Source organism: Acipenser ruthenus, chromosome 3, assembly GCF_902713425.1.
Source record: "Acipenser ruthenus chromosome 3, fAciRut3.2 maternal haplotype, whole genome shotgun sequence".
NCBI classification, from domain to species: Eukaryota; Metazoa; Chordata; class Actinopteri; order Acipenseriformes; family Acipenseridae; genus Acipenser; species Acipenser ruthenus.
Window position 1 is genome coordinate 107,064,189 of NC_081191.1, and position 14,930 is coordinate 107,079,118.

Sequence of the window (14,930 nt, forward strand, 5' to 3'; positions counted from 1 at the left end):
ACATCAGAATGGTTGAAGAACAAGAAATTTAAAGTTTTGTAATGGCCTAGTCAAAGTCCAGACCTAAACCCCATTGAGATGTTGTGGCAGGAACTGAAACGAGCAGTTCATGCTCGAAAACTCACAAATGTCACTGAGTTGGAGCAGTTCTGCATGGAGGAGTTGGCCAAAATTCCACCACGGCGCTGTGAGAGACTAAGCGTTTGGTTGCAGTTATTGCTGCTAAAGGTGGCATAACCAGTTACTGAGTCTAAGGGGGTGATAACTTTTTCACACGGGGGCATTGGGTGTTGCATAACTTTGTTTAATAAATAAATTAATTATGTATCACATTTTTGTGTTATTTGTTCACTCAGGGCCCTTTTTATCTAATATTAGGTTTTGGTTGAATATCTGATAACATTCAGTGTCAAAAATATGCAAAAATGCAGAAAATCAGACAGGGCAAATACTTTTTCACGGCACTGTATACACACACACACACACACACAAAAGAAACACAACAATATTTTAAACAGAGCTATCAAACAAAATCACAGAAAATGTGAACAAAAACACAGATCAAAGAATCATGATAAGTTTTCAGTGTGAAATGTAATACACTGTCAAAATGAAAACATTACAAAGTTAGTATCGGGTATGACCTCCCTGAGCATTAACACAATCCTGGCAGCACTGACGCATAGACCTGATCAGCCTCTGGATAGACTGCTGTGGGATGTTCACTGGCAATTTGGTCTCACAGATGTTCTTTTGAACTCAGGTCAGGAGAAAAAGCTAGCCACAGCAAGACCTCGACATTGTTTTCTTGAAGTCGTGCAATTGTAATCCTAACACTGAGTGGTCTTGCATTGTCCTGCTGGAAAATTGACCTTTCTGCATTGGCTTGCAGGAACGGAAAAACTGTTGCCTCAAGGTCTTCGTCAATGTATCGCTGAGCAGTAAGGTTACCCTCAATCTGCACGAAAGGCGTTCTTGTGTTAAAGGAGATTCCTCCCCACATCATCACACTTCCACCGCCTCACAGGTTGGCTTGAACAACGCAACAGTCAGCATAACACTCACCATGACGTCCACACACGTTTTCTTTGGTCAGGTCTGTCAAGGGCAAATTGGTGAATAAAACACTCCGCGCCACCTCAGATGTTCTCTGGCCCACAGAAGACGGCAATTTCTTCTCTCAGCTGTCAACATGTTACCCATGAACGGCCTCCGAGCATGCAAATCATTTTCATGCATTCAATAAGCTGCTAACAACCACACAAGCAAGATGTTCTTATGTGCGTGTGTGTGTGTGTGTGTGTATATAATGTAAACGAGCGGCATTCACTCGGGTTCTTTGCCCCTTTAAAAACACGACCCAGCACAACAGAAGTGGTTTTTTAAAGCGCGTTTGCGCTAATTTTTAATAAACACAAAATCAAACAAATACAAAATCAAAATAAACAACTAACTCCTCTTGGAGCACTAACTCAACTTTCAGGAACGCACTGCCTAACACGGGACAGCTAAGCTGTTTCCCCGTCCTTACAAAAACACAGGTTTGACACCGCACTTACTTTTTTAACTCTGGCTACTCGGAGACAGAGCACCTCTTCTGCATCCTTCTACTCAGCAGCCCTGAGCATTCTAACTGCTCCTCTTTTATACCCTGCACCTGGTTCTACTTTAATAATGATCTCCAGGTGCAGGGAATAATTCAGCAATAAAACAATTAAAACTAAATAAAACAATTAAACAATTAAACATATCAGTTAGCAAATTAAATGAAACAATAAAGCAATACAATCAAACAAAAAAGTGCATTCCACACATGTTTCTCTCTTCAGGGAGGCTTTAACCCCCTCCCTGCTGTCTCTCACAACACGCTATCTCACAATATATATATATATATATATATATATATATATATATATATATATATATATATATATATATATATATTGTAGCAATCCCTGCCTGAAGAAAATGTGTTGGTGGCTGGCAGGGATAGGATGCCAGCCACCATTCTGGTGTACTTAGGAGCGTGACTGACACTGGTATTTGAGGTAGTTGAGGGTTGTGTCAAGTTCATTTGGGCTGTGGTTTGCAAGGAACCTCGCAGCTGGCCAATCACATCAATAGATGCCAAATGCATATTCATGAGTATAAGTCAGAACACAGCGAAACAGCCTATCAAATCGACTGAGTCAGCCGAAAAGCTAGAGCTGCAACCTTCATTGGTTATGACATGTTTACAACTCACACAACTAAACTCTCTCCATCTTGACAACCCACTTAAGCTCATTGATGAATGTAATATTATAATTAATATCACACAAAACTTTATGTATGCAAGCACGCTTCACTTCTTGGTATTTGGATAATGAGTTCACTGTTAAAATTCACGTTTGATAGATAAGATTTAAAACTAAGTATAGTATCTACAACAAATTTTCTGGCATTGCTACATTTCTTATTTTCTTTTACATTATATCACATTGTATCACAGGTCCTGCAAATTTAGAACCCCAGGTACTCAAAATTCTCTAATTCTATCTTAATCAGCTAAAAAAACATGTAAACTAAACAACATATAATAATGTCCTCTTATCTTTTTTTTCTTCCATTATAACAATTTTAGAGGTGTGGGGGGGGGGGGGGGTTAGGGGGGGAGGCACAGGCAAGTGCCTTGCTGATTTTTCATGGCTGGCTACTCCTCTGCTGATTCGTTGACTTATGGAGCATTCCACCCTGGTAAGTGAAAGGTCACTAACTATACCTCCTCAGTCGCCGCTGTACCCTGGTCATTTAGCATGCTCCCCTCAAATGTAATTATTGTATTACTTGTATTGTAACACTTGAAATGTATTTGCTTACGATTGTAAGTCGCCCTGGATAAGGGCGTCTGCTAAGCAATAAATAATAATAATAATAATAAAAATGGTTACAGACCACAAAGGACCACAACACCAGGGTGACCCTTTTCTGGATCAAGGAAATAATAATAAAAATGTCAACTTATTGTCCTGGGATGGCTGTGGTATGGCTCGTGTGGTGTGCGCCCTGGGATTTACGTCAAGGGAGGGTGTGTGTCACAGAGTGTGCCTTTGGGGTACCTTCTGGATTGGTAAAAACTCGAATGACAGGCCTTTTAGCAAAGTGAACTGTGAAATTGGTTGTGTAAATATTGCTAACCTGCTTGGTGAGTTAGCACAGGTGTTGTAAATGTTTCCTATACAATTACACATCAATCACCCAAGGTATGACATCCCAGTACACTCCTGTTACAGGCTATTTGTTAATAAAGACGCAATCAGGCAGAAAATGCTGGGTGTTCGGGCTCATTGTGAGGGAGGTATCTTGACTGGGAAGATTGTCATCTTGAGTCTCGGAATTACTAGCCAGGTTGTAGTTACATTTACATTGTACATGATAGATAAAGGAAGGTCTCATAAGGCGGGACCTGCACGGTAGCAGATAATGCAGTTGGCCAGAGTTTGGCTTTCTTTTATTTGTAGGTTTTTTAATTCCATTTTCTGTTCTTGCTTACATCATCACCTGTTTATTTCTTCATCAGATTGGCACTCTATGTGGGATTGAACTATAAAAATCAGGGTAGTAGTACCCTCCACCATTAAAATAGTAATTCGTGTTATGCTAATTTGAAAAAAATTAAATTATCATCTAAATTATAGTCATATGCAGAGGGCTAGAACAGTATATTAATACACCTTGCAGTTTTTCTAGATATTGGTGGCTGAAAAAACAGGAATTTAATACATCTGTATGCACCCCATAGAACTCAAAGTACTCAACGGAGAGTTAAGCCCTATTCCAGTTTCAGAGATGATCTCGATGACTCCTGTACAACACATTTCATACTTCTAGCTGCTTTTAAACCAGAGTTATTCAGATTTCAAGTTTTGTCTTTATAATGGGAGTTCAATGCAACTTAACTATCGAGGCACTACTGTGCCTCTGTAATTCTGTAACAGTATTGTAATAGGGATATCCGTTCTGTACTGTGGAAAGCAGCACAATGGATACAGATATAGTCCTTTTAGCAGGCTTTTATTTTCCTGTGCACTGTTGCTTTAACTGCAACTTAGGTGACTACCATTATTTGACTAGAAGAATGGGTTGCAACAATTGTGGTGTTTCTGTATCTTGAATAACCAATGAATGTAAACAAATGGACTATCATCTGTTACGAATAATCTTTCATTAAATAATAAACCATGTAATTCAAATAATTATAAAAGTAGAATTGTCTGATTAATTATAATGCATACTAATGTTACCACACCCTACAGTATAATACTGTATACTTTAGGTTGATATTTGCACTGATACAAGCCGTACAGTCAAGTCATGTCAGGCGGACCTGAAAATGGTAGAATTTTTAGTTTGCAAAGGGTTAAAAAGGTAATCAGGGGATGTGCAGTTCATTCAAATCAACAGGCCCCAAATTAGAACACTTGTATTATGAAAATCCCAAAACCCAATGGTCCCTGCCAATAGACAGTCTCTAAACTTTGGTGTGCCTGTGGCAGTACATTCTACATAACACAGTAAACATTAAGTAAATAAAATAGTAAAATAATGTATTAAAGCTAATGTTTCTGAAGTGACAATGTGAGGGACTCAAGTCTGATGAACCTTCTGTGTAAAATACTACTATCAGTAATCAAGAAATGTTTGTTTCTAACCAGCGTTTTTTATTTTTTATTTTTACGGAACATTCTGCAGATCTATAATAAACAACAGAGCCTCCTTTGTTTATCATTGCTCTGTGTTGTTCCAACAAACATAGTTTGCCTTACTTTAATGTATTCATTAAAATGATTCCATGCATAGGACTGGATCCCCCCCCACCCCACTCTCATATTAAGGTATTGAAAGAATTCCCTTCAATTAACCACTTGACTGCATATACCAGGTTTGTCCTCCTGGAGAAATGCAAAATGATAGGATTTTCTACTCTATTTTAAAATGTAACTATTTCATTTACATCAACCTTGAATGTTTTAATTTACTTGTAAAAAGCATGCAAGGATTTACTAGTGTGTGGCACTCAAATCAATTGCAGTCATTCTCCCTTGATTCTGTATGGGTGGAGATTTTGAATGTAAACATATTTCTGTAATGAAGGAAAAGTAGTTCTTAAACCATATATAACAAAATGCCACCATCTACCATAACAGATAAAACCACATGCATTTTATTTTGCAAGAAAATAAATTCCTATCCAACTCTTTGTTACGCCTCTCTCATTATTTGCTGTTTTCTTTGGTTGTATTAGCTGCCATTTTACAGACTGTGTAAGTAAATGTGATTGACATGTGACTTTACCAATTAAAGCCTGTGATGGGGCAGGCCCGCCATTACATCACTAGACATGGTTCTTTATCTTTTCTCTCTCTGGGGCAGTGGCTGTCCACTGGGTAGGTGCTGTCGCCTGATCATCCTAGCCGGCAGCAATCACCTCATCAAGCCCTGCTTTATCAAGTAGCAGTTCCCTGCAGCAGTTTAGTTTGGTTGCTGTCCAGAGTGCTGATCTTGCTGACTGCCTCCATAAACATTGAGATTTATGATCACATCACAGTGGAAAGTAGCACCCACCTGTATGAACTGAATACTCACGGCCACCAATAGCACCGGTTTAATTCTAAATATCTCCTGATTTGTCATACATTAATCCATTGGAACTGAGTGTTATATGATGTCCCAATGTGATTGTTCTATAAAAAGGACACACCGCTAGTCGAGGGAAAAAGCCTTGTATCTCCTATTTTTGGAAAAATGAGCTAATGGTGCATTTGATATTAAAATATCATATCTACAAAGTATTTTATCTAAAGCAACCTTTTATTGAAAAGCAGGCTCATAACTCTTCAGGTTTGCTGATTACTGAAGATTTTGATTGTAAGTAATGTTTTGTTTGGTTGTAGTTTTGTTTGTAATTGGGTTAATACTGTAGACATCAGATGCAGATAAGCCTAAGATTTGATGGAAAATTATTACTGGTTATTAATTAAAATTATTGTTCAATGTAGTTATACAATTATAGAAATAAAGTATTATAAAAAAAACATGTTTTAATTATTTAACATTATAATTAAAATAATTAAAACATGTAAATACTTTACAATGAAATGCTTCACTACATTTTGACATATTCTCTTCAACATGCATTGACAGACTCTGTACACATGACAGGTTTATTTATTTGTTCAAAATGAATTGGCTTTATGACCTTAAATGTGTTTTAGTTTATTGTACCAAGCCAGTTGGAGCTATTTTACTTTGCTGTTGGAATGCTATCATATTTTTTTAACACAAAAGCACTTTAGATAATGTGATCTGATTGTAACAATACATGTTTGTATTGTAGGCAACTGGGGAACCTATGATGATAATGAAACAGGAGTCAGAAAAGGGCAGCATAACACAGAAATATTCAGTAAGACAGATAACATACGTCAGACGGAAACCTCAGGTACAGAAAAGCTGCAGTCATGGTGTTTTTGGCATTGCTGATGAGCTCTCTGAGATAGAGAGAATGTGGATTGAACATCAGGATGTTTTAAATGAAATTAGGTCGAGACAGCTGACAGAAAGTGATCAGGAGTTATGAAATAGCAAGGCTGTTGAAGACAGAGAAAGTGAGGAGGAGAATAGAGAGACAGTAGTCAATTATTGGAAGAGAAAGAAAACAATATGACTGGATTTTAAATTGCAGCAGTGATCACACAAAAGGAATAACTATCATGAGAACATAAGCAGCTTCTTGAAGAATCCCAGGGTGTCAGCTTCAACAAAATTACTGGGGAGTTGGTTCCAGAACCTCACAATTCTCTGTGTAAAAAAAGTGCCTCCTATTTTCTGTTCTGAATGGCCCTTTATCTAATCTCCATTTGTGACCCCTGGTCCTTGTTTCTTTTTTCAGGTCGAAAAAGTCCCCTGGGTCGACATTGTCAATACCTTTTAGAATTTTGAATGATTGAATCAGATCACCGCGTAGTCTTCTTTGTTCAAGACTGAATAGATTAAATTCTTTTAGCCTGTCTGCATATGACATGCCTTTTAAACCCGGGATAATTCTGGTCACTCTTCTTTGCACTCTTTCTAGAGCAGCAATATAAATTCTGAGTCAACATCTTATGTTCTTAATACACCTGTGCAACATATGCGCCGGTGTGTCTAATAATACCCTACCAGTGCCACAATGGGATGACTACAGCCGTGGATATGTCTCAAATAAACTTAACTGTCAACAGGATCGACGTCGTTCTTACTCTCAATACCCTTAGGGTGGATTGCGCACATCGAGATTCAGCCAGGATTGGACTCAATCTCGGATTGAATCCTGGTTTAACATATTTTTTCTATTGCGCACAACAAGATTCACGTTCGATCCTGGATCGTTTGTAACCTTTCTTATGTTCTAATACATTATTGTAAGTTATTTTAATTTAGTGGTGGTCACATGCACAATGCCCCAGCACCTACAAAATCACAGAGATTTAAAGATGAAACAACAGTATACTTGAAGAGCAATAATCCAGTAAGTGTATGTTATAGCACAGAGGGTACAATAAGGTAGATGCAATCAAACCGTTAGTATGGAACATATTAAGAAGGGAAAGTGCTGGATCAGTAATGCTATATAATAACAAAGCTGATCAGACAAGAAATAAAAAATCCATGCAATAAACAAAACCAACAAAGGAAACCAAAACAAACAAGAATCAAGACACCAACTGGACCCCAATACAACTCTGCAAGAGAAACACTTGTGAGGTCTCTCAATCAAGTTATCACCAAAACATTATACAATTGCACTATATGTAAAAAAAAATGCAATTCAATTAACTTCAATGGTGCAGCTTGAAATGCCATACTACCCATAACTCATCAGCATCCAGGTTAGACTTTTAACAGAGATGCAGAGATGTGATGGGGAGGTAGCTTTCAATGAGAAGGGGAGCAGTAGAAATGAACGCTATATTTTAGGAACCTCTTCCCACAATTTGATTAATCTTTGCATTGACTTTTATTGCAGCAATTTATTCCCTATTATTTGAATGTAGCCCATGGGTAATATACTTTTTCACAGTTTTGACACCTCATAGGCTGAGCTATTGAAGGCTCTGTCTTGGAAACTGCTTGCCAGTGTTTGATTAAACTTTGCATAGGCATTAATATGATATATTCTACATGCTGTGGATGCAGGTCATGGTGACCAACTTAATTATACTGATACCTGTTATGTGTTATTTACATCCTTGATAGGGATACCTGGTCATTATTGCCCAGTTGAACTTTTCATTGTGTTGCTAAAGATTTAATAAAAAAAAAATCACTGCTCTCCTTATCACTGAATGCTACCCTGCCCTTTACTTCTCAGTATCTCTGCTAAAAGTCTAACTTGGATGCAACTAAGTTATGGGTGGTATGGCATTTATTGACTTTTGTGACTTCAAGCTGCATCATTGAATTGAATTTCATTGTCATTTGTTTGTAATGAATTTCCTGACTTGTGTAAATGGTAGTAATACTAGTATGTGTTATGAAAGCAATAACCCATGACAGGGTGTACTGTAAGACTTATCTTACCGCATGCCTGGGTGCATTGTGAGGCACAAAGCCCAAGGCTGAGTGCCTTCAACCAAATGAACTACATCCATATTAATTACTGTTGCAGTGACACCCAGCAAGAATAGGGATTAATGGTTGCCCAGATGTACAGTACAGCCAACAACCAGTTGGAGAGATTGTTTAATGTCAGGCTATCCCTATAAAAAGACCCCCTGTATACAGGTATTTGTAAAGCATCTGACAAGAAAGATTGAACTGTATTATTAAAAGTATAATTTATCAGTGTTTGCCCTGCACTCTGTCAGGCAAGCAGAGTGCTCCACTTTCTGTTTTCTATACCAGCTGTGTCTGGATGTAACTGGCAAGGTCCTATTGTTGCAGTTGTTGATGATTCATAGTTCACCTCGAGTCTCTGTAAGTGGCTTTGGATAAAAGCGTCTGCTAAATGACTAATAATAATAATAACTGAAGGTGTGATCTTTCAATAGAGTGAGTCTGGTTAGGCAAGCAGCAATGCTTTGTTTGGTGATCTTAGGAAACACAAATGGAGTTGAAGGAAGACACTGCTTATATTCCAAAGTGATTTATATTACAGCTGTACCTGAAATAAAGATGACTGTTTGCTGATCAAAATCTTTTTAAAGGCATACAAGAATATGGAATTAGAAAATGATTGGGCAAATATAGCCTCCCATAATCACTGCATGACTAAAATGTAAAATATGTTTTATTATTATTATTATTATTATTATTATTATTATTATTATTATTATTATACTGGACAATAAAAAGTGTACACAGTACAGTGCTTAAAACAAATACAAAATAAATCAGATTATTTGATTTTATTTATTTCCCTAACTTATTTGTACACTCCATAATAGTGGAGGCAGACCACCTATTACATGAGAGCACCTGTCTATGCTGCAATGCCTAAAGCATGTTTTATTGTGGGTTTGTATCACATACCTAATGTTAACTAAAGAGTTTTTGCATATATGAGACACCACATATATGAACACATGGGCAGATGTGTTGTAAATCCACATGTAAGGGTTTACCCATTCTATCAAATTTAAAAAAAACAAAGTAAATTAGTTTTTAGATTCTCCAAATCATATAAATAATACAACATTACATGCTAACTGTACACATATACATAACTGGTAATGAAAGTTTTCAGAATTTTCAGATTTGTTTTTTCCATTTGCAGTAATTGCTTGATATGCTAGAAACAGACAGTATGCTAACTGATATCTGTTGTCTTCTTGTGTTGCCAATATCATCTCAGCCCGGCATTTGTTTGTAGCTTGAAATGCACACATGTCAAAGACAATTGTAGGAAATCATTTTTTTGCTTTAGACTTGATGTTATTTAGACATAATAATCATATTTCATTTATGAATCTTTGTGCGCCTCACATATATTAATAAAGCAGTCTTATTTCAATTTTAGACATATGTTCAAGACCCAAGAAAAGTGAATAAAGGCTGAATTGTGTGTTTTTAGGAAAAAAAATTAACAAGAATAAACAAGCACATTTTTCTCGCATGTTGTATATGTTACAACGTTTTATAAGCTTCCCAGTAAATACCCAGCATTACAAAATGTGTGGAATGAAAGCCTTTTCTGGTCATTAACTGCTGTGTAGAGCCAAGCCTCGGAAATAATGTGTTTATCTATATCTTTTATGGTAAATTGCCAACTGATTTGGTAATGCTTCACTTCCCACTTCACTCACATCGCAGGGGCAATACACAGACCTGCCACTTCACATATTGAATTTCCTTTTACTACTAGGAGTACTGTATGGCATACAAGCGCAGAACCCCACCCACATTGAAAAAGGCACTGGTGTCAATATTGCTGAAGGTATTCGTTTGTACAGTTTATTTATATCTTGGTTTTGTTTGGCCCACGTGCCTTTTCATTTTGTGTTTGAGAATCTGTTTTATATTGTTGACTTTGATTATTCTTCAATAAATACACTGCTACAGCAGTTTAAGCCACACATTTCCCTGTGTGTCCGTACTGCTTCCTGGCCCGTGACGTCACCACACCTGCGCACTGCAACCACTCTGCCACAGTAGGAGATAGGGGATACAGTTCCTTATCACATGCTATGCATTTACAACCTATACTGCAAAGTATGGTGGCCCAGTAAGTCAATGAAATTAAGTGTGTTTTCTATCATGTTTATCCGATCACATGCCCTGAAGGACACTTCAGTATGATCATGTTTACATGATCACGGTCATCAAAGGGTCAAGCAAACACTTGTCTTTCAGAGAGGGGGTGGGTAAAGGAACTAATAAAATTCCAAGCCAGTCCGTCTTTCAAACTACCCAATCATTTAGGCATGTGGAGTTGGGCAGGACAGAAGGACCTTTAAAAAACACACCCTGCACAGGGTTGCCAGTTCCATTTCAAACAAGAGAAATTGAGCTTGCTCCTGCAGGCAGACGCTTACAATTTTCCTTCGTCACATATTTGGTGCTTTTCTGGTTCCTGGTCGCTTACGACAAAAGTAAAAAACATAACAAATGTCGTGGTCAATACATGCATCAAAAGTCTCAGTGAACAGCAATCTTCCAAGTGTGCACACTTACCAGCCTCAGAATAGCAAAACAGAAAGTAGTACCCACCCCCTGTATTTCTAATGTGACTATCATGGTGGCATGATGTAAACAAGGCTGTTGTTATTAATTGGAAGCCAAGTTTTACTTGTGTGATTGGTTGTAGTCCAGTTATTTAATTAAGTTTAACCTGAAACATTAGACACATTAAAAGGTATATTAAAATATTATTATTATTATTATTATTATTATTATTATTATTATTATTATTATTATTAACTGGAAGGCTCCTTAAAACATATTAAAGATTTATTCATACTCGTCATTATTAGTGTTGCATATTTAATATATCGATATTCCTCTAGCTGTATAATTGCTTTAATACGTTAATACTTTAATAAGTGTCCTAAATCTGTAACCATACATAACAGTTTTACATGACCTTTGCCCCCATACACAACCACAATATTATTTGTATTAAAATCTATACATAATGTCCAACTAAACATTATATATTTTTTTATATAACCACTTATTTTAGGGCTCAGGACAAGCTCATCATGGCAGAGTATACATCTGATCTGCATACAGATGTTTAAGAGCCTAAACGGAAGAAAAGGTGAGACAAATCAATTTGGTAGACCATGATATTATTATGTTGATAATATCTTGTCAGTACCTTAATTTTTTCCAGAATCACTACCTACTTGCTGACTGCAACAGCTTGCAAGGTAAAGACCACTGAAGTGTGATTATGTTATGTCTCAGTATAAGTTTCAATCTTTAAATGTACATTGTTCTTATGACTGTTCTTTTGCTTTTGTAGACAAAACACAAGGTATATTGCATCAGAGTCTGGTGCAAGCAGTAAGCATAAGCATCTTGAAGATTTTCCTCCACCTTCCCCAGTGTCACTGTTAGCATGTAGGTCATCCATCTTTGGAGGTCCTGCTCCTCCCTCCTCAACTCCAAGCACAGCTCGTTTTTCTTCTACCTCGCCCTCAGTTGTAGCCTTATACAGAAGCACCACTCAAAGAGCAAGCCTTAACAACTGCCCCTGCATCTCTTCAGACCCAGGTTCTGTATTACCATCACTAAGCATGGCTTCATCTTCTACAGTCCCCATCGACTGCTTCTCAAATAAATGAATCCAGCATCAATTTCATGTGGCAAGTATACAAAATATAAAATACAAATGTAAAATATTCTCATGTGGGAATTCCTGAGTGAAAATACAGTAGTCATTTGGCCTCTCCAAACAGAAAGTTGGTTTAGATTTGGAAGAGGGTAATAGATGTGAAATCCCTTCATCTTGCACGGTGGTAAGGCAGGTATTTCTTGCACCTGACTTTCTTGTATAAGTGGAGGTTACACAGAATTAAAAACAGTTTCTCATTTCTGAATGTGTTATGCATTTAGTAAAATGAATGGTTTTAATACTGGAGTCATGTGAAATTGTTGCATATGTGGAATGTAGTAATACATTGTTGACACTATTTAGGAACTGAAAAGAGGTACAAGGTTGGGGTAAACTTGATGAGGCGGGTGTAGACTTTCCTTGAGGAAGTGAAGGAAATGCAACGTGTGCGTAGCAGCATGATACAGCACCTACTGCGCCATGAAGACTTGTCACTGCTAGAGGGAGCCACATACCCCCTGAAGTCTCCTGCTGAGCTTGAGGTTATGGAGCAGAAGTTGATGGATCCAGCTTTTCAGAATGGGGTGGTGAGTATGTTTTGCAGTTTTCTTCAAGAGATTTTATATTGGCAAAACAATCAAACCAATCCCCTCCTTGTCTTAATACTGGCACTGACCATCTGTAGATATTTTCAATCTATGACAAGGACCTGGTATTTAAGGACATCACTTTATTTTCTATTCACTTACTGTCTTACATTTTTAAGCATGTGTATAATAAATTGTAATAATAGCCACAAGATGAAGAAACAAGCAATTTTTGCATAAATAGCAGAGATAAACTGTTTCCAGGACAAAACTTTGTTGGTTCGGCATGGCAAGAACGCATTTGGGACTTCTTGTCATTTGAAGTTGTATACAGTAAGCACCTCTTAATATTTTTTAGGATTGAAGTGATTTGTATTATATTTGAATACCTTTATCAAACTCTGGAAGAAGAGTGCATTAAAATGATTTTGGCATGATTACTAGAATTATGAAAATTCCAAGGTGACCTTATCTAAAGTAAATTATATACCATTTCTGATTTTAGTTTATTTTAAGGTCATAACTGTTACTTTCCTTCAATTTCATGTTTCATATTCGGAAGCTATAGGGTGAAAATATTGACCTACAGTCATATACTAAAATGGTTTGGTGTGACAGTTTAAAATGTGCATCAGGAGGAACACACAAACGGCTGGCAGCAATGGGAAGGATGTGGAGAGAGCCGTGTCAAAGTGGCTGACTGGAGGCCGAGATTGAGATGGAAATTGTGCAAGCAGGGCTGAAAAGGAAAAGGAGAGACGTTCAGGCTCCTCCCTTCTGGGCGTAGGACGTTCAGGCTCCTCCCTTCTGGGCGTAGGTCGTTCAGGCTCCTCCCACTCCAGGTCTGTGTGCCTGTAGAACTCCTGGCAGCTGCTGTACCACTCCTCTTCTGGGAGGGGGGGGGGGGGGGGGCTGCTCCCTGCAGATGTGGCACCAGCAGGACACCTCCACTGTGCTAAGGAGGGCTTCCCAGCTGATCGCCTCCTGTGGCTGTGGCTCTGGTTCCACCTTCTGCCACAGGAGAGTTTAGTCAGGCGAAACATGCCCGACCTCCCCCTCAAGCAGGTCATGCAGACCCCCAGCCTTGGTTTCCCTCTTTCTGCTTGGGGCTGCTTCTGCCGCTGCTTCCTTCCCATTTTCCAAAAATTATGTCTCACAAAAAAATAAAGCACCCACAGTACCTGTTCTGGCCTGAGTCCAGGAGGCGCTGGTAATCCCACGCTGGACACCACCTGTGACAGGGATGACTGAGTGGTGACGTCAGGCCAGAAACAGAAACTGAAACAGACAGGTAGGAAGTCAGGTGCAAAGCACATTGTGGCACTATTTTAATTTAAAACAAAAAGAAATCAAATAATTTAACAAAAACACTGCTCATAGAGCAAATAAGATAAACAAAAACAAAGTCTCGAACACAAAAATAAAGCAGACCTAAAGTCAGGCTGGGCAGTTCCCTTCACTGATCCTTATTGCTTTTACTTTCGTTTTAGTTTTCATTCTCCGCTCGCTCTCTCGTTCTCCACTTCCTGAACACCCACCTCGAACGCAGAGAGCTGCAGGCTTTTATACATATGATCATCTCTGGATTAACACTCAGTTAATCAGTCCAGAGATGCATGTGACCATCTCTGGATTAACACTCAGTTAATCAGCCCGGAAATGCATGTGACCATCTCTGGATTAACACTCAGTTAATCAGCCCCGAGATGCATGTGACCATCTCTGGATTAACACTCAATCAGTCCAGAGACGCTCATGTTCTGCATGTGTTTTAGTGTGGGCGGGACTTCCCCATTGTCAGCAGCAATAATTGGGCACACACACAAGATGGAAAGGTGTGCAAATGCACCCCACACATATGAATATGGTCAATTTATAATTTAACCCTTTGTAGATTGAAGACATAATTGCTTACAATGTAGGGACAAGCTGTTGCTTGTTAGTAGCTATGGTTTCAATTACTGTATACCATGGCTTAAAAACGCACAAATTACTGGAAAGCATATCGGCATAACAAATGCTTACCAACCAGAAAGAAAGTTTTG